At 36.5% G+C, this 20,123-nt stretch overlaps 1 long non-coding RNA gene across 2 annotated transcripts; it reads left to right on the plus strand.

The window, feature by feature from the left end:
- Nucleotides 1-518: 518 nt before the first annotated feature.
- LOC110211604 (uncharacterized) lies at nucleotides 519-3,790 on the plus strand. Of its 2 annotated transcripts, none has more exons than XR_002325446.2 (3): nucleotides 519-669; nucleotides 1,367-1,440; nucleotides 3,565-3,790. It is a non-coding gene; the product is annotated as an uncharacterized LOC110211604 (long non-coding RNA). The 2 variants fall into 2 exon arrangements; XR_013482740.1 differs by having other exon boundaries at nucleotides 3,568-3,790.
- Nucleotides 3,791-20,123: the final 16,333 nt, after the last annotated feature.

Below are 20,123 nucleotides of genomic sequence, written 5' to 3' on the forward strand. Positions count from 1 at the left end.
GGAAATGAAATCCTCAAGTTTTTTTTTTTCTCCTTTAAAGCTAGAAGATGGAAAATGGAGAATATTAAGAAATAAATGGGAAATATTGACCACATGGTTAGAATGAGTCGCACCGTCTGCCTAAAAGAATTAAAACGTAATTTTTGTTTTTGGTTATTTTATTTCATTTTGGTTTTGGCCCATTCCCTCTTCCCTTGCCAAAATGATTCAGCTTGTTATATGGATTTTCCTTGGAAAGAGATATTTTTTCATATTGCAAAAGAACATTTCCTGGGGAAGTTTATGCTTCTGGCTTGCACGCTCAGATTTACTTGATTCTGGCCTAAATCTCAGTATATCTGATTTACATGCCAAGAGTTTCTTTTGTGGACAAATCCTCCTGCTTCCTGAGCATTTGCCAGGGAGAGCCTGTTTGCAGGAAGCGATGTGTCCTTAGCTGCTCAGGCAGGCTCCTCCCCATAGAAGCTTTGGGGATGGAAGATTCTGGAAGGGCAGTGTGCAGCCTGTGCTAAAGGCAGGCAGGGAGGGGCCAAATCTGAGACAGTATTTGTGTCCATGGACAAGAAGGGAAAGTGTTAGCTCGTTATTAGGGAGAGAGAGGTTGGGAAAGGGACAGGCTGGGTGAATTAATAGCAACAGCAGTAAAGCAGCTTTGTGTGAGTGACCCTGGTATGTCCTACGTCTATCTCTTAGACTAAAGGCATAATAAAAAAGCGGCTCATGTAGGTTAGCCCAACCTAACCTAATGTGAAAATCTTTGCTGTTTTATATAGAAAGGGGGTGGTTTGTAAAGAAAACAATAGCCTCCAATCTCCCCCTTGGTAGACCAAGTAAATGAATTAAAACGAACTCTTTTTACTAGACATTTCTGTTTTGAAGACAATAGCTTAGAGACGTGCATGGGAATGTCCATTTTCTTTTCATTGTAATCTTTTTCACTTTTGCTGTACATCTACAATCCAAAATATTTCTCATTTTCCTTGAGTAACTACATGATATTTAAAAATATCTTCTGTAATTAGCAAAATATGCGGTAATATATCAGGGCATTTTTGGAGCTATGGCGCCAGCTAGTGGCAGCAGAGGGTCCCCACTCATGTCGCCCTTTAATCCCATAGTCGAAAGGGGTAGGGTTGATTCTTTTCATGATCATAATGGGAGATCACTGCAGTGTGACCGAAAAGGGACAGATAGAGTGATAGGCAAAAAGCGAGGGAAAGGAGGTAGGGGAAGAGGAAGTAAAGACCAAACAGATGCCATCCTTTCTCAATAGGACTTAAAACAGAAATCATTCACGTGAAAATTGATGGAGAAACTGCTGCCCCAGTGAATTTTCAGCCTTGTTTTTGTTTTTTTTCATCTGTAGATATGATTGACTGTATGTTCAGGACATGTAATGATGGTGGAGCCTTCCTACAAATACTGCACTAAGGAAATGCAGTAAGTCTAACTTTGCTCATTTCTAAGCAGCAAATATTTCTACCATGGTCATGCCTCGGCCTCCACTGTCATTGGTTTAGCTGTGGACTCTGAGATGAATAACTCTCAAATGGCTAATAAAGCAAAAACCTCTTCAGTGGATATTTGTAATTGGACACTGTAAAAAAAAAAAGAACATTATTTGATAAACAGTCAAGGCAAAATGTGGTTAATTTTGGAGGTAGATTTAGGGCCTGGGGCCAAATCAACATACAACCAAATATAAGTAATTTATGATGATTTGCAAAAAAATTGAAAACATACAGTATTTATTTTAAGAACAAAGAGTCATTGGCAGGCCATCTTTTCTGGTTTAATTAAGCCATAACTGATCTTAGTGGGGTTGCCGAGATTCCTTGAATACTAATAAATAAAACCAGGGGCTGAGGCATTTCTTTCATTAAATCCTGGGAGCTGTTTATAACTCTATTACTTACTGCTAAAATCAATTATTATTACTAATACCGTGTTAGAAATTTATAACAAAAAGCAGGCTGAAGGTTGTAAAGAAAACTTTTCTTTTTAAATGTCACACGTATTGATGAAGGCCAGCTATAGTGAGTCAGGATAACCTGAATTGAAACTTCTTGTAATAATATTGTGTGAAGGCAGATCTAATTTTAGGAGGTTATAGGCAGGAAGAAGAATTGTCACAATCCTACTATCAGTCTAATTTGTTTTATTTTCCTACTGGGGGAAATACATTTGAAATATGTATGGAATAATATTAGTAGATAAAAAAATCGTTAGTGATGTTGTCTGTATGTGATGCATTTTCTGTGAAACACTATTCTTAAACACCTTTTAGAAATAAAGGAACACAACTAAATACTGCATATATTCATTTTAAAATCTATGTATTCTTGCTTAATACATTTATATTTTCCATTGGTTTAATCACCTTATGGCTTTTGGTCTTTTAAGATCACCTATAGAATATTGTACCCTTTAAATCATAATGTACCAGTTAAACATTTGTTTTACCTTAAGTTCTTATAGAAGGAAAATCTATAAAGTTACCCAATTTTAGTTAGCTTTTTAAAGCTTTATTTTTTAAAAAGTTTAATTTTTTTTAAATTGTCAAACAGATGTCCCCCATTTCTATAATGCATACTGTAGTGATCTTTTTTTTTTTCCACTTTGTGAGATGAAGTTCAACTTAACTTAATTGAATATAATTCTTAGGATAATGCTGCAAAAGATTTTTTTTAAAGAGAAAAAATATCATTTGAAGAGATCTTTTGTGAATGATAAGGGATTAGTGTTCTCATATATTCTGAAATGATAGTTGATGGTAAGAGTTGGCTTCCTATAAAAATTTGAGTATTAAACTAAGGAGAAATATTCTGTGTTTATTTAGAAATAATTATACTTTATACTTTGTACATTATACTTTGTACATTCTTGATTTAAAATGTTGAGGGCGTCAGATGTTTTGTAAATTAGGCGTCAACATCATAGAGTCATTTAAAAAACTAGTCTAATTTCTAATGGCTTAAAATATTTTGATACTCATTATAATCCTCACATAATGGCTCATATAGCGCCAATTAAATGGGATGAAATGTGGATCTATTAGATTATGAAGATTGTTTATTATTTTTACAAGAAAGCTTTCAAGATTTAGTTCTTCATAGCCTAATTCTGAATCTTCTCTTGATACAACAAAATTCTAAATGAAATCTGTCTCCCAAATGAATGCACTGTAACATTACTTAAAAATTAAAAAAAAATTCTTGAATTTGAACATATTTTTTCACATTCTCCCAAAGCCCTTTGGGATATTTCAAATAGTTTTAGAATGATGATTTTGGCAAGTAGGCAGAAATGAACTAATATTCATGGAACTATACTACACAGATTTCAATTCTTCAATTTATTTGAAGCATACTATGTAAAGTTTATGAGTCACTCTTTACTCTTCTCTGAAAACAACCATAATACCTTAAAAAACAAAAATTTTAAAATCAAAGCTGGGAGCTGGGTCGGTAAAGACAATGTATTCCAAATGGCAGATTTACTAATAATCAGATGCTTAGTAAATTTGATTACATGGTGCTTATATGGTCTCTTTTGCTGGGAAAGCAGTTGCTGGAGTTCTCCACAGAGCCCTCTATTAGAAGACTTTGTCATGGTATGGAAGTTCGACACATCTGCCACCGGAGTGCTACAGATGGTTCAACTCATTAGCCTACAGAACTCTAACCGAACATCACGAGGAGACCTGGGATCTCACTTGGACTAAATATTAAGCTTGCCTCCTGTTCAATGTCATTACATTCCTTTTTTTTTTTTAAATAAAAAGCTAACCCACCCCAAAGTAAAACCAACTCTTATCCTGTTTTTTTGGGCCTTGGGTTGACTTTAAATGTAGCCCCGGCAAAGATTAGCCGTTAATGGAGGTGCCCCTCCCCAATTCTGCCAAAGAGCTTTACAGAGTTGGCAAATTTGCCACAATTAAGTGGTAATTCCAGCCTTGGAAAAATACCTCTGTCTAGATCTAGTGGTACAACCATTTTTGAAATTCCCTGGAACCTATTCAAGCAGCTTTTGGAATTCTAGGAGATAGATTTTGCTACCTCCTCCTCCACATACAAGCTTGCTTATTATATTAAACACGTTGACGATCCTATTTCTCCTTCCCCTCCCTGCCCACTGATTTCCTGGCCTGCTAATATTTTAATTTTGTTTTGTTTAGTGTTTGTTTATGAATCAGCCTCAAAATCAGGGCAACAAGCCCCAGCAGTCTGAGAGGTTAGTTAAGTTTGGCAGTAGAAACAGCAGGGGGAGCTCATACTGTTTTATGTCGTAGTTTCCTAGGCTGGCTGGGTTATTATCGTAATTATTATTGTTGTTGTTTGGTTTTCTTTTGTAACATAAATGCTTAGAATACAGATAATGACTAAAGCTGCATTAATGCAATTTTGGGTCACCCAAGGTCAATATTTGTCCTTAAATTGCACGGCCCTGTTAGGATCCCAGGAAAATTAAGAGAGAGGAGGACTTGGCAGTGAGTCCACTCTTTTAACTCAAAGATGAATATTGTTCTAATTTGAGTTCTGTTTCTCAGAAAAATTGAATTGTCCATAACTTCCACAAACCTCTGTGCTAACTTACTAATGTGTTCAGAGTTAAACACCTAGATACCTAAAATCAAAGCAATGAGATTTGACGTAGCCTTGAGGATGTAGCTAGTGAGAAAATTCCTTTGCTATCAGTACAGGTTTAATATTATCTCTTGACCTGTTTTAAATTTTATAGTTAATTAAGTTGAAATTCCAAGTAGCTTGTAATAATGCTCTCTTATTCTACTTCTGACAATCATATAGGCATCACTGGGTATATAATGCCATCTGAAGATTCAGGGAAAACAAAAATCCTGTTTTCTTTCTAAGGAAACTACTGAAACAATCAAGTTTTTAGTGATATTAACATTTGAGATTAGAGGCTTAATAGCTCATAACTGAGCAGAGTATTCTAGTATGTAGAAGACCAGACTGGAATTTAGGAGACCGAAGTTACTTTCTGAATCCACTGATAACGTTTTTGGGACATTGCATGAAGGACCAAACATTCTGTTTGGTTTTGGTTTTTTTTGAGGCAATCAGGATTAAGTGATTTACTCAGGGTCACACAGCTAGGTCAAATTTGAACTCAGATCCTCCCTACTCCAGGGCTGGCTGGTGCTCTATCCAATGTGCCACCTAGCTGCCCCAAAATGTGTTTTAATTCTTGTCAATGAGGAGGCAGTATACTACAGTGGAAACAGCCTGGGGTCTTTGAATCAGAGAACTTGGGTTCAAATCCTGTATTTTATACTTAGGACTTTGGGCTAATTACTTAATCTTCCTAGGTCTCAATTCCTTTATCCATAGGTAATAGGACTTGCTTTGCTGTAAAAGCACGGGTTGGACTGGATGATTTCTGAGTTCCCTTTCAGTTTTGAATCTATGATCTAATTTTATGCATTAATGACTATATAAAACGGTTGGAAAATTTCAGGATTAAGGAGTTTGTAATGTCAAATCCCACTTCTGTCAGAAATTGGTTTTAGGGCAGCTAGGTGGTGCAATGGATAGAACGCTGGGTCTGGGGTCAGAAAAACTTGTCTTCCTGAGTTCAAATGTGGTCTCAGACACTTACTAGCTGTGTGAACCTTGGCAAGTCACTTAACCCTGTTTGCCTCAGTTTCCTCATCTGTAAAATGAGCTGGAGAAAGAAATGGCAAACCACTCTAGTATCTCTGCCAAGAAAACCTCAAGTGGGGTCAGGAAGAGATGGACACGACTAAAACAACTGAACAACAACAAAGTCAGATTGTTTCTCTTGTATATTATCTTTTTTAACTTCACAGGGAAATCCCATATAATTAAACACTCTGGACATTTTTATTTCCATTCCTTTGCTTGTGCCCGTCTTACCTGGAGTGACTTTCCCTACCATCTGCACCTACCAAAACCCTTTACACTCCTGAAGACCCTACTCCAATGCTTTTTCTCTCTGGGGCCTTCCTTGAGCTTCCAACTAGAAGTGACCACTCCTTCCTTTGTTCTCACTTAGCACTTTGTTTATAGAAGCTCTTCATGTCATTTACCTCTTCCTATCCTCTCTTATTTTTGTTTATCTCATTTCTCCTACTAAAGACTGTATCTTATTCCTATTTTTAATTCCCATGGAACCTAATGTAGTATCTTGCGCATAATGGCAAGGTTATGGTTTTAAGAACAGGATAGAGAAATTAAGGTTTAAAAATATCTATGTTTAGGAGGAATTTTATGGAATTTTCTGTCTTTTTTCCTCTAATAACAACATTCTTCCAGTGATGGTGTATAGTTGTGAGGCAAGAAGTACCATAATCTCCAAAAAATTGAAGGTGAGGATTTTCCAAGGAGCAGTGGAGGGGTTCTCAGGGAGCCTGAATAGGCTGAAACACCTTACAGATAATACATTACTGGGTAGAAGTGGTATGAAAGATGTCATCAGAGAAACATAGAGCCAGATAAAAAGATAGGCTGGTTATCTAGTAAGAGCAAGCAGGTAACTGATTGTTAGCACATGGTGATATCAAAAGAACTCAGTGGTCCCTCAGCATGCCTGGGAACCCTTTGTGGCAGATTTATGGGAGGACATAGACAAGTCGAATCTTATCAGATGTGGGGACAGGCAGGGAGAGGGTGCTCTGCATTGTTGGAAGGGGTACACATATCAGTGAATTCACAGATCCGTTGGAGTAATGCTTTCAGAATGAAACCCTGTAGGGTAAGTAGAATTAGTTGTACATTTGAGATTGTGCAAATAATAATGATAATGATAATAATAATAATAATAATAATAATAATAATAATACCTTGTGTATGTGGAATATCTTTTATTTGCTCAATGATTTGGGAGTCAGTCAATCTTAATAACATGGAAGGGCAAGAATTTTGATGGATGAAAACATTACCAGGTTTGAAAGCATGTGAAAGTTCAGATTTGTAAATAAGATTAGCAGTAGGGAGGCTGGAAGCTATTTCAGTCTTCTCAGAAGCATATTGGTTTTAAGACTGCTTTCCTGAGGTAGCTTTGAATATGATTTTGTAGGAACCACACTATAAATAACACCCTAATTAGGAAAATATCTATTTGGATACTGGAAAGGATCTGTTTTCTTCTCAGGGTGAGTATTTTCTCTCATTGACGCAGATCTCAATCCCACCACGACATCCCATTTTATGTATTTCTCATCCATGTCCTTTTGTAAACAGAGAGCCCACTCAGTGCAATAGACCTTCTGGTTCTTAGAACATCTCAAGGATACCAAAATAATAACTAGCATTTATATAATATTTTAAAGTTTGCAGTGCACTTTACAAATATCTCATTTGATCTTCACCACAACCCTGTGAGCTAGGTATTACTATTATCATTTTACAGATGAGGAAACTGTTGCTGAGAAAGGAGAAGTGACTTGCCCAGAGTCACACAGCTAGTAAGTGTCTGAGACAGGATTTGAATGAAGATCTCGCTGACTGCAGGCTCAGTGCTCTGTCCACTGCACCACCTAGCTCAAACCTTAGGCAGTCCATCTATTGTCTTTCATCCTTACTATATAACAGGTTCACTCATACATGCAACTGATGATATCTCTTATAATAACGATTGCTGGTATGTAACAGTTTCAGGTTTGCCTGCTGCTTTACATATTCATCTTATTTGAGCTTCACAACTACCCTTAGAGGTATAATAGGTGCTATAGGTATTATTATTTGCACTTTATAGAAAAAGAAACTGGGGTTTAGAGATTTTAAGTGACTTTTCCATGGTCACACAGCTCATCAAGCGTAAGAGGGATGATCTGAATCCAAATCGAGTACCCTGTCTACTATTTCTCAGGTGCAAGTCAAGATTAGAAATATGCTGTGACCTGATCACACCCTTGGGTGTGTTTTTCCATTTCCCAGTTGGGGGATGGTATTTTAAGGTTCCTCAATTATATAGTATCATTGCATAATGCTGATATTAAAAGGCTTTGGGACATAGCAGGCATCTTAGAATGATCGAAAGAATTCTGAAATTTATTTGCTAAAATTATATGTGTGTATACATGTATACATACATACATACATACATACATATCTATAAATTTTTTTTTTCCATGAGGCAATCGGGATTAAGTGACTTGCCTAGGGTCAGACAGCTAGTAAGTGTCAAGTATCTGAGGCTGGATTTGAACTCAGGTTCTCCCGACTCCACTTTGCCATTTAGCTGCCCCAAGATAATATATTGTTAAATGTTCAACTATAGATGTTGAACTTTTTTTAGAATAAATGAGTGTGGCAGACCAGTTGTCTTTTTAAAAAGTCTCAGAGCACAAGGAGGAAAAACCTAGCAACTGCCCGATTCGTAGCATTTTAGATTTAGATCTGGAAGGGACCTTAGAGGAAATCTAGTTCAACTCTCTCATTTTACAGATAAGGAAACCGAGGCCTGGAGAAGTTAAGTGACTTTCCCAAAGTCATATGGATGAACAAAATAACGTAGCCACTAGGACTTCAATCCTTTGCCTCTAATGCCAAAGCCAAGGCTTATTATCCTGTACCATATTGATCTTATACAAAGTTTCTGGGGGGAAAATAGCCTTTGATGCCAATAGGGACCTTAGCCAGAGTAGTTTAGTTGTTCAGATCTTTTTTTATGTAGTAAATATATTTATCTGTTGGGTTCCCTATTTGTTAAATTCAAGCACCCCAGCACCATTTCTGGCATGAAGGACAGGAATTGTCAGCCCTGACTGCAGATTTCATCTCAGTAAATGCTTCAGTGTAGCTTTATTTAAATGGATGGGGTTCTTTTGATTCTATACTTAGCATTATCACACTTTTTTTGCTCAGTTCAGACAGGCTGGGTTGATTATCATTAAAGTATTATTTATTTCTATTTTATTAAGCCCCTTTTTACATTCATGTTACAGGTTAATTTATACTTTTATTTCATGCACTACTTGGCTTTACTGATTAATATGCCCCATGGCATTCAATAAAGCCAGGCAGTGGAGGAAATAAGAGTGGTATTAATTTCTAACATTGCTATAAATTTGCCTTAATAAAACTAGCTCAATAACACTACAGTAGTAATACAATGGATGACTCCAAATTGTCAGCAAAGATGCTACCAAACAACAAGATTTTTTGTTCTCCCCCCTTGAATTTAACATTGCCAAGTGCCTTTTTCTTGGAGTACGGAACAGAAACCAACTATGGCTATAATATATTCTTTTTTTTCTCTTTCAAAGGTAATCTAACAGTTGACATAATACTCCCCTACACAGCTCTCTATCTGGCTTAATCTAGCAGTCCTTAGATATCTCATGCAGATGAACACAGGTTCATAGGTCTCTGCAAGAAGTCAAGTTTTATTCATGTATGAATTTTAATAAAGATTAAAATTATATCTCCAACACTGATGCAATCTTTTTTTTTTTTAGGGTTCCAAAGTCCATTGCCTTCAGGGCGATTACTACTGTGAAATTTGTAAACATGACATTGGTGGAGAGAATGTGTGTCCTGGAACATCCTACGGTTAAGTCAAAAGTATTAGGAATTGCCTGGGGATTCCTCAGTTGAGAAAGGGACACCATGACTTGGGCCTTGTATCTCATCTTTCCTTCTAGCCCTCAGGATACATTTGTTCAAATAAATTTAGCAAGAAGATTATCAGGAAGACTGGAAAAGCTAAGGCTCACTGTCTCTACGAATTTCTGGTGGAAGAAAGCAAATATATGAAATATATTTTTTATTTTTTAGTTCCTTTGCTAAGCAGCTAAGCCTATTTATTAATGCAGGTTGGAAGAGAAGACATTAAGTTTGGTGATGCAAATAATTTGACAAACATTTAAGCCAATTTTCTATACACACAGGAAGTTCTATGAAATTTTGAGGGTGTATGTGAAGGCAAGAGGAATCCAAGTCCTGGTCCCTCCTTTGGTAGGTTCAGCCAACCTGGGAACCTCAGAGAGCCAGGATCAACCGGTTCCAGCTGCTTAAAAACTCTAAGCAGGGAGTGGAGACTCACTTTTCCCTGGCCAGTCCTTGGGCATAAATACTTTTGTTACCCCATGACAAGAGACATGTTAAGGCAAAGCAATGAAGCTTCAAAAACCTATTGACCTTGTTATGTTATCAAAAGGGATCAGTTTTTAACATTCCCTCCAAGGAAAAGAAGGCAGCAGATTTCTTCTCTGTGATTCATACATTACTCAGAAATTTTTGGCTTCCTGGAATTCTTAGTGCCCTCTCAGCCCTAACTTTCAGACAAAAGTACAAGTGTAGCTGATTTATCCTGAGGGGTTCCATCTGTTCGAAAGTGAACAGACACCTTTACCTGGGCAATTAAAAACAAAACAAAACAAGACAAAACAACACCTTATACTTTACATATCATAGGACCAGAATTAAAGATGCAATAAACAATAACATGGATAAAATCCAAGGAAATAATTGTGACTAGATCTTGCAATTGAGATTATCACTGGAAATTCAGCTGACTAGATTCCTGAACTCTTTTATGAGTACTTTTTCACTTATATTCATCATTCACAGAGGCCGTGTCCAAGAAGGGTCCCAAACAAAATTCTGGAGTGTTTCGCCTTGTATTCTCCTGAAGGACGTGATCTGATAAATACATTTATACCAGGGTGTTAATCTTATCTCTAGAAAGCTACCCCACCCATCCCCCCTTTAAAATAAAAACAACTTTGCATTTTCCAAGTGAATTATGGAAACAGGACAAACTTAGCACAAAAGAATGAATTAGGAATGATAGAATTTAAGAACTCAGTAGTGGAAATGTTTTGGTGTGGGCAAATATTTTGGGGGGCATACTTTCCAAGTTCTTTAAATCCCTACAAATCAAACTAGATAGAGGATGGATAGCAGTTCTACCCATGTGAAAAATTTTTGTCAAGTCTGCTCTATAGTGGGCAATCTTGCCAATCACACTAGATGGACTGGTGAATTTTAACCTTGATCAAATTGACCTAATGGAATATATTTTTGATTCAGACAAAGTGAATTCAGGTCTATTAACAGTTTTGAGTTGTTGAGACCAAATTTTCATTTGCTTAGGTTCTATGGAGGCCTCATTTTCAGGTGACCGCTGAGCCATTTTTGAAACCTTGGGCATCACAAGTCACAGAAAAATCAGAGAGACAAAAGAATCCTACTATTACTGTTTGCAAGGTAAAACTATCCCTTCCTACTTTTTTTTTTTGGTTGGGCAATGGGGGTTAAGTGACTTGCCCAGGGTCACACAGCTAGTAAATGTTATGTGTCCAGGCCAGATTTGAACGCCAGTCCTTCTAAATCCAAGGCCTGTGCTCTATCCACTGCGCCATCTAGCTGCCCTTAAAACTATCCCTTCCTAAGATTATAAGTTTCTTTCCTTCTTCACTGCCCCTCACCCCCCCCCCACCAAAGTATAAAGGGACTTCAAGGAGAAAATTATCTACCCAGGATCTCTAATAATGTTTGAAAGTGTTAAAAGCACAAAGGGGTACAAACACAAGAAAAAAAACAAAAATCTAGGAGACTTGCAGTTGTACTAGCCCCCCAAATTACTTTTCCAAAGAGAAAACCCTTCAAAGCTTCCAAGAAGGTCCCTTGCCTACTTTGGCCTGAACTTTTTAAAAATAGGAACTTTAGGTGGGGCAACAATCAGGCAGTAATGTAACTGTGAACAGCAGAGGCATTATGTGCATCTAGAAGAGCACTGGATTTGGAAGGAAAGGAACAAGCATTAGTTGCTGTTTATGTGCCGGGCGCTAGGCAAAATGCTTCATAGACATTCTCTTATTTTATCCTTACAACAATTCTGGGAGGCATTCCCATTTTACAGTTGACGAAACTGAGGCATTCAGAGGTTGAGTGACCATATTTACATGGTTAGTAAATATCTGAGGCTGAATTTGAACTCAGACCTTCCTAATTCTAGGCCCAGGGCTCTATTCACTGTGCCAAATAGTTTCCAGAAGAGGAAGCACCGAGAAGACAAAAGTTTAACTCCTGCCTCTATCATTAAATGGCTGTGTGTTCCAGGACAAGTCACTTAACCTCACTGGGCCTCACTTTCCTCATCTGTAAAAGAGGAGTTAGACTTGTCAATCTTCAAGATCCTTTAGAGCTTCTGATTTAACTGACCATATTTACTCTGTGTATTCAGGGCACCGAGTGAAGCAATAATTTATTGTCGGTGAAGTTTAGATGTTTGTTTAGCTACCTGAAGGACCCAAAAGATTTTTAATCATTGTGGCCTAAACTTATGCTTTATTTTGGAGGTGACATGGTCATAGGCCTCTTTTTTTTTTTTTTTGGCTAGGCAATGGGGTTTTTGTGACTTGCCCAAGGTCACACAGCTAGAAAGTGTTAAGTGTCTGAGGCTGGATTTGAACTCAAGTCCTCCTGAGTCCAGGGCCAGTGTTCTATCCACTGCAACACCTAGCTGCCCCTGGTCATAGACCTTTTTTAGAAAGCCTACTACAGGGCAGGTAGGTGGCACAGTGGATAGAACTCCGGCCTTGGAGTCAGAAGGACGTGAGTTCAAATTTGACCTCAGACACATAGCACTTACTAGCTGTGTGACCCTGGGCAAGTCACTTAACCCCACTGCCTAACAAAATGAAAAAAAAAGCCTACTGCAACCCTTTATATGAAGGGGATAGGAAAAAATCTAGTTTACTCTCTTTCAAATAAGTCATTATAAAAGAGATTTATTCTCATTAGGCTATGGTCAGTTAAAACTCCTATAGTTCCATAGATTTAGAAAATTTTCCAAATGAAATTGAAAAAAATCAGGTTGAGCTGGTATATATATTGAGCTGAAGGCTATTTCTATGTACTGGGAAAATGAAGCCTATTTTTTTAGTATGTCCCCTTCCCATTCTAAGACTTTTTTTTAAAACATTTTTTCAGATTCTTTCAATTACTTACGTACTTACAGAGAAGCACCGTTTCAGCCAACGTCTGGGCTAGTCAAATGTAAATGACATGGTCAAAGATGAAAGGGAAGTTTATGTGACTGAATAACAGTAGTATCTTGGGAAACATTTTCACTTTTGAAAGGATCACAAAGCTCAGCATTATCAATGTGTGAAAATGTTGATGCTGCAAAAATGTATGACTATTTTCTTATGGTGTTATTTGTGGAAGGTCCATAGGATGTGTTTTACACTTACAGTTGATCATCTGAAGAAGGCATAGGCATAGGTTTGAGGATACCTGTATCGAAATAAAAATCTGCATTATATATACAAAGTAAATAATGTTATTTTATTTGGTCAAGGTGCAAACATAATAATGATGAAAAATGTAAGACTGAGATACTTCAAACTTCATTTCTTAATGATGTGCATTAAGCTTAGGAAATGAGCCAAAGAGGCAGTACTAAAACACATACATGTATAGCATTGTATCTTCATATGTGGGGCATCTAGGGAGCACAGTGGATAGAGCACACTGGGCTTGGAACCATCCTGACTTCGAATCTGGCCTCAGACACTTACTAGCTGTGTGACCTGGCCAAGTCATTTAACTCTGTTTGTCTCAGTTTCTGCATCTGTAAAATGAGCTAGAGAAGGAAATGGCAAACCGCTTTAGTATTTCTGCCTAATGGGGTCATGAAGGGTTGGACACGACCGAAACGGCTGAACCACATAGATGTATCTCCCTCCTTTGAGCGTCTACCTTAAAGAATTCCTACTCTTTGAAAAACAAGTATATTATTTACTTTATGAAGGGAAACACAGCATTCTCTAGTATGACTTATACTGTCCTTTGTGCCATTATTAATACATTTCCTGTTTAAGGAAATGGCTTTTTCTTTTACATGATAACTGAAAATTCAAAATAAATTCTCTTGACTTTTATAACATCTTATCTGACCATGGCCTCATTGAGTATGGGCACTAAATAAAGTATGGAAAATGCTTGTCACCAATAACTCCGTTGTCATTTACTCCTGACTAATTAGACATTTTCCTTGGAGAGTTTGAGTGGCTCATATTTGACTTTGGACCGGAGCCTTTAGGGAAAAAAAATGTTTTTGATAGGGGGGAGGTTAGAAAAGGGAAAGTAAACCTTAAGGAGAAAGAAAAAAAACCCTTTACTTTTGGTTTAACGTTTGAATTGATACAAGTTAAAAATCTTCTTCTTTCTACCAAATATACAAATATTATTATTTAAAAATATAAACAAAATAATATAGATATAAATATGAAGTAAAAGTCTGCAGTATATCACAGTTTTTATTCTAGGATTACTAAGAATGAGATTACTATCTTCAAGCAGTATTCTGTTCTATCCATGTATTTTTTCTATCACTTTTTCTTGATGATTGTTTTATTAAAAAACAAATTTAATGAAATCTTTTGTTTTTATATAACTTTCATTTCCAAACATATCCTTCCCCTTACCCAGAAAGCCACACTTCATATGTATATATGTATTTATATTTATATGAATTTTAAAAAAGTAATTTGGCCAAACTAATGAACATTGGCTGTGTGACAGTATCTATAATGTTTCATAATCATAGGCCCCCACCTTTGCAAAGTGCATTATGTTTGCTTCCTTTTAAAAAATTACTTATTTAAATCCACCATCACTATTACTTCAGTTATAAAATTAAGCATAGAAAATATGAACAACAAAGGTAAAAACATTATTGGGTTGATGTTTTATGAGGAAGTATGTTATATGTCATTTTGGGGAAATTTTAAAATATTATTTTTTTTATGAAAAAAGAAAAAAGCCCTATGGCAGAATTTGTTGTAATCTTGACTGTAACAATCTATGTTTAGAGACAGCTAGGTGGCGCCATAGTGCACAGGAGTCCGGAAGACCTGAGTAAAACTCCAGGCTTAGATACCTGGTAGCCATGTGACCCTCGGCAAGTCATGTACCCTCTGTTTGCCTCAATTTCCTCATCTATATAATGGGCATAATTATAGCACCTTCCTAGCAGGGCTGTTGTGAGGAGCAAATAAGATAGTATTTTTTTTTTAAAGCATTTTGGAGGAGTCAAATTAGGTCTCAGTATCCTCACCAGAAAATGAGAGGGGATGGGCTGAGTGATTGCTAAAGTTCTTTCCAGCTTGAACATTTTATGAGCATACTCAGAAATTATGCATACCTATTCTGTGTGCATATATTCATAGATTTGCAGATATTATTAGGGTTTTTAATTTAAAGCACATCTACTTTTATTTCTTTACTGTGGAAGTCTCTGCTAGACTGACTCTTTGACATAGGCCCTTAGTAGCATCTATTGTAAAACAAAAGTTCTCTTTAGTGTTGAAATGGCATGGAATATGAGGATCAAATTTTTTATTTTTATACATTTTTTTTAGGCAGTTGGGGTTAAGTGACTTGCCCAGGGTCACACAGCTAGTAAGTGTCAAGAGGATCAAATTACCTAGTGTAAACTACCTCTATCCACAGGTAGCAAGTATTGGAAGCAAGACTCGAACCCAGGTCTTCAGGTTGTAGATGCAAGCTCTAGTATAACACCGGTAGCGCTGTTGCCTTTCATGATAAACTATATCGTGATACAATTATCTGACATGAGAACTCCTTGTACTCATAGCTAATTAGTATTAGAGGTAGGATTCTGAACTCAGATCTTTGTGAATCCAAGCTAGCACTCTGTCCATCATGACCAAAATCATGCTCTGAAAAATGAAGCCTAAATTCATTGCGTATTGAGAAAAGTTACATAGCTAAAGTATTTTGGGATAGTTAAGTTAAAAAAAAAAATACTGCCCAAATGGAGAAGCTAGGTGATGCAGTGGATAGAATCCCAGGTCTGGAGCCAGGAATTCTGAGTTCAAATGTGACCTCAGACCCTTATTAGCTGTGTGACTCTGGGCAAGTCACTTAGCCTTTGTCTCAGTTTCCTCTTCTGTAAAATGGGAGATAATAATAGCACACACTTCCCAGGGATGTTGTGAGAATCAAATGAGATAACAGTTGTAAAAGCACTTAGCACAGTGGCTGTTACATAGCATAAACACTATATGAATGTTAGCTAATATTATTAGCTAGTACTATAGAAATACTAGCCATTATTATTTTTATTATTAAAATAGAAATGTGTCAGAAAAAGAAAGAACAAGTACTATGTGACTTATGAATAAATTAAAAGTCATTTTCTTTTGTTTTGATGTGAATGGTCATGAGTGGTCACTCTGATTTACAATAGTGATGATTAGCAATAATTATCAGAATTGGCTTTAGGCATAACGGTCAAATAGTTTGTTTTTGGTGCTGAAAACCCTTATCATTGTATTCTCCCACCCTCACTCCTCCTTCCTATTAAGTTTTGGATTTAGGGTCAAAGGACCTGGGTTCAAATCTAAGGGTTTCTCTTCCTATGAAATGTGATATTAGGTAAATTAGTTAATCTCTCTAGGTCTCAGTTTTCCCATCTGTAAAATGAGAGAGTTGTACCAAGTGACCTCTAAGGTTACCTTCAGGTTCTGAAGCCACAATACTAGCATGTTTTCTGTATATCTTTCTTCACTCCTAACCTCAGGCTCCCAGAATCTTCACACTTTGTTTCCTGAATAGATCTGACAAATTCATTCATGCTAAAGCATAAGTGAAAAGTTAGGCTTAATATATTACTTCTCATCATGGCATTTTGATAGGAAATAATATTATTGGACTTTGGCCAAAGGACTGAAGCTATAAGTGTGAAATTTCAAATGTTAGCTAATCTAGAAGGGGTGTATGGGATTTTTTAAAGACAGGAATGTCTGCATCCCTGAAATTACCTGTTCTGTTTATTTGTAATGCCAATCTTAGGTGAAGAGCTTTCCTTAAAATTAATATATGTTAAGTGGAACAAGTCAATGATGAAAACAGTTCCTACCAAATCTCCTATTTCCCCTAGTTCTTCCACTCTATTGTTTAAAAGTTTTGCTAAAAAAAGCAGGCTTGTAGCTTCTCATCCATAAGACCTTTTTGTTGGTGAAGTAGTTTCTTTTCCTTCCTCTGTCCACACCTTTAATCTTCTGAATACTCTTTTGTTTATAGTTCAGTCTTTGAACAAGAAAATATTGCCAACTTGAATACTTTTTTAGCACTGTTTAAAATAACTGATTAGTTTTGTATAACATAAATATTATTGATTTATTCCATTTTTAGAATTCCATTTTTTTTGGTAAAGCAGAACACAAAAATGTAGTAAAATTATTTAATTTGATTTTTTTTATTATGAACTTAACTATTATCAATAATCATAAATAGTTCAGCATTTGGAGAAAAAATTAAGAAACCATGAGCTGTTATGCACAGTTTATTTTTTTAAAATTTATTTTAAATTTAACATAATACTGACAAAATCACTTTGCGCTCTTTTCTGAACTTCTTTTTGTTTTCTTCTGTGTGCTTTCAAAATGCTTAATTAAATTTTGCTGTTGTTGCTCAGTCACTTCAGTCGTGTCTGACTCTTTGCGACCTCACTGGGGGTTTTCTTGGCAAAGATGCTGGAGCAGTTTGCCACTTCCTTCTCCAACTCATTTTACAGATGAGGCAACTGAGGCAAACAAGGGTAAGTGACTTGCCTAGGGTCACACAGCTAGTGTGTGAGGCTGGATTTGAACTCAGGTCTTCCTGACATCAGGCCTAATCTTTTATCCACTGTTCTACCTAGCAGCTTGACATTATTAAATAATGGCTTAGGTAAATCCCCCCCTTTGCATCTCTACTCAGTAACTTACCCCACCCCCCAAGCTCTCCCCTGTAAAAGATTATTATGATGAAGCAAAATAGTCATTCCGCACCTTTAGTTCATCACTTTTCTGCTGAAAGGCAGGTAGAATGCTTTGTCATCAGTTGCTGGATATTTGATTGGTGCTTGGACTGGTCAGAATTCTGAAATAATTCTAAGCTGTTTTTTCCCTTTACATTTTTGTGTTCATCATGTACACTGTTTTCCTGGTTCTACTTGTTTCATTCTACATTGAAATGATTTCTTATAATATTTACTCTAACTAATAACCATTTACACTATCAAATCACATAAATAGTAAAAGAATGGCAAAAGTCTTAATCATCACATTGGACATCTTTAACAACATCGACATAAAGATCTAAAGTCAAATTCAACAAATACTTATAAAGCTCTTACTGTGTGCAACACACTGAATGTAGTAGCCTCCATAGGAGAAATATAGGAAAGACTATTGCAAAGATGCAAGAAAAAGGCAAGATACTACCTAATGGAAACAGAGTTAGGGAATGATCAATACAGGGGAGATTAGACAAGGAAGGAGGTATACCTTGAGATGGATTGCAAAGGCTGAGATGAACATGCTGTGTCTAAGAGACAGGTGAAGATACAGTTTTATATATATAGATATAGATATAGATATAGATAGATAGATATAGATATAGATATGTGATACAGCAGTAGAGGAGATAAAGAAAGCATCCTCCCTTTGGAAGATGATAAGTTTTGATAAGTATAAGAACTGGGGAGGGGAAGAGGGGTTAAGAAGAAAAGAGGAAAGAGTTGAAACAGTTGAGGGAAGTGTTATGTAAACAGATTCTTTCAGGACTACAGGTTAAGGGACTTGATTAAGGTATATCCATGAGGTAATAGAAAAAAGTAAGATATGATTCCTGCTTACTGACTGATTGTGAAGTTCATTAAATGTATGTGTATAACTGAATGAAAGTTTGCATTGTCACAGGAAAAATGTTAGCTATATTTTAGTGAAAATTAATATTTCTATTACTGATTAATTAATAATTATAATAATTAATATGTCTATTACTGATACACGGATGAATGGCAAATGAACCTTTTACATTTTAAATTTGTATTGAAATATTGATTCTTGAAATCCAACCAAGGAGAAGAATTTAAATAAGTGACTAATTTTCTTTTTTTTTTTTTGCTTTTCTACTCAATATTTATTTTAAAGAACTTGAAATCAAAGGCAAAATTAATTGTGGGCTTTGAGTCTTCTGTCTCTGAAATTTTTGAGTTAAAGAACACTTGCTAACATCATATATATAGCTCTTTAAGCTCATTTACATATCTAAACTCATTTTATTTAATGAATTCTATTTAAATCCTTGGATGAGATTAAGCCCTTGAATGGATATCATTTTATGATCCTGCTTCATCTTTGGCCCTCATCTGCCTGAACTCATTACTCTCTCTTTCTCTATCCATTCTTCCCAGTCTGCCCCCACCCTCTTACCTCCCTAAAAAAAAAAATAATAATAATTTTCCAGGTCAAGACGATCCACTAGGTGGTGCCCGTACCCATTGTCCTATGTATCCAGGGATTAGGCCTGAGCACTTCTCTCTGGACAGCTACTACTGACTTTGCTGAAAAATCCGAACTAAAACAAACAAAACCCCAAACCAAACCAAAAAATAAATAAAATAAATTGCAGGAGGGATTGAGTAAGATCATTATGATTGATACGGAATAATCACCTTAAGATCTTCTCCAAAAATGCAATGAATCTGACGCTACCAGAAACAATTACTGTAATAAGATCGCTGGGCAGGGGGTAACGAAGGTGTTTCGGTTTATATCGAAGCACCGCTCTGCTTCAGTACATCTCGGCCCTCAGCGGCTCCATCTCCAAGCACAGCGTGAGCCCAGGAGGGTCCTCCGGTCCCCCGCATTCGCGCAGCTGGCAAACCTGCCAGCGGCTGGGAACACGGAAACTTGAACGCCAGCCCCGAGCTTTAAGCAACGCCCCTGCCTTTGGTGGGGAAGGGGAAAGAGGCACCAGAGAGGGAACAGAAAGGGAAGAGATCATTCTGATACTATGCTTTCACCCAGGCACAATTCTCTTTCTCTTTGACCCTGGAACATTTTGAATACTGCCTGACGGACGTGGCCGGATCTAGATATAAATTGTAGGAAATGAAAGTAAGGGTTTTTGTTTTTCTTTTGAATGGAATTAGACATTTTCCTATACTTTCTTTTATAGGAAGTAGAGGGTTGTTTATTTAATTTTTTAAAAGAAATTTTACATACTTTTTTTTAAAAAGGCAGTTCTGTTCCTTTCATTTGAAAGGAAATAATATATATTTTCTTGACTTTCTCTAGTTTGGGATTTATCACATCAATTTTACTTCTT

The sequence above is a fragment of the Phascolarctos cinereus genome, unplaced genomic scaffold (assembly GCF_003287225.1).
Source record: "Phascolarctos cinereus isolate Bilbo 61053 unplaced genomic scaffold, phaCin_HiC Scaffold_726;HRSCAF=1367, whole genome shotgun sequence".
Lineage (NCBI taxonomy): Eukaryota > Metazoa > Chordata > Mammalia > Diprotodontia > Phascolarctidae > Phascolarctos > Phascolarctos cinereus.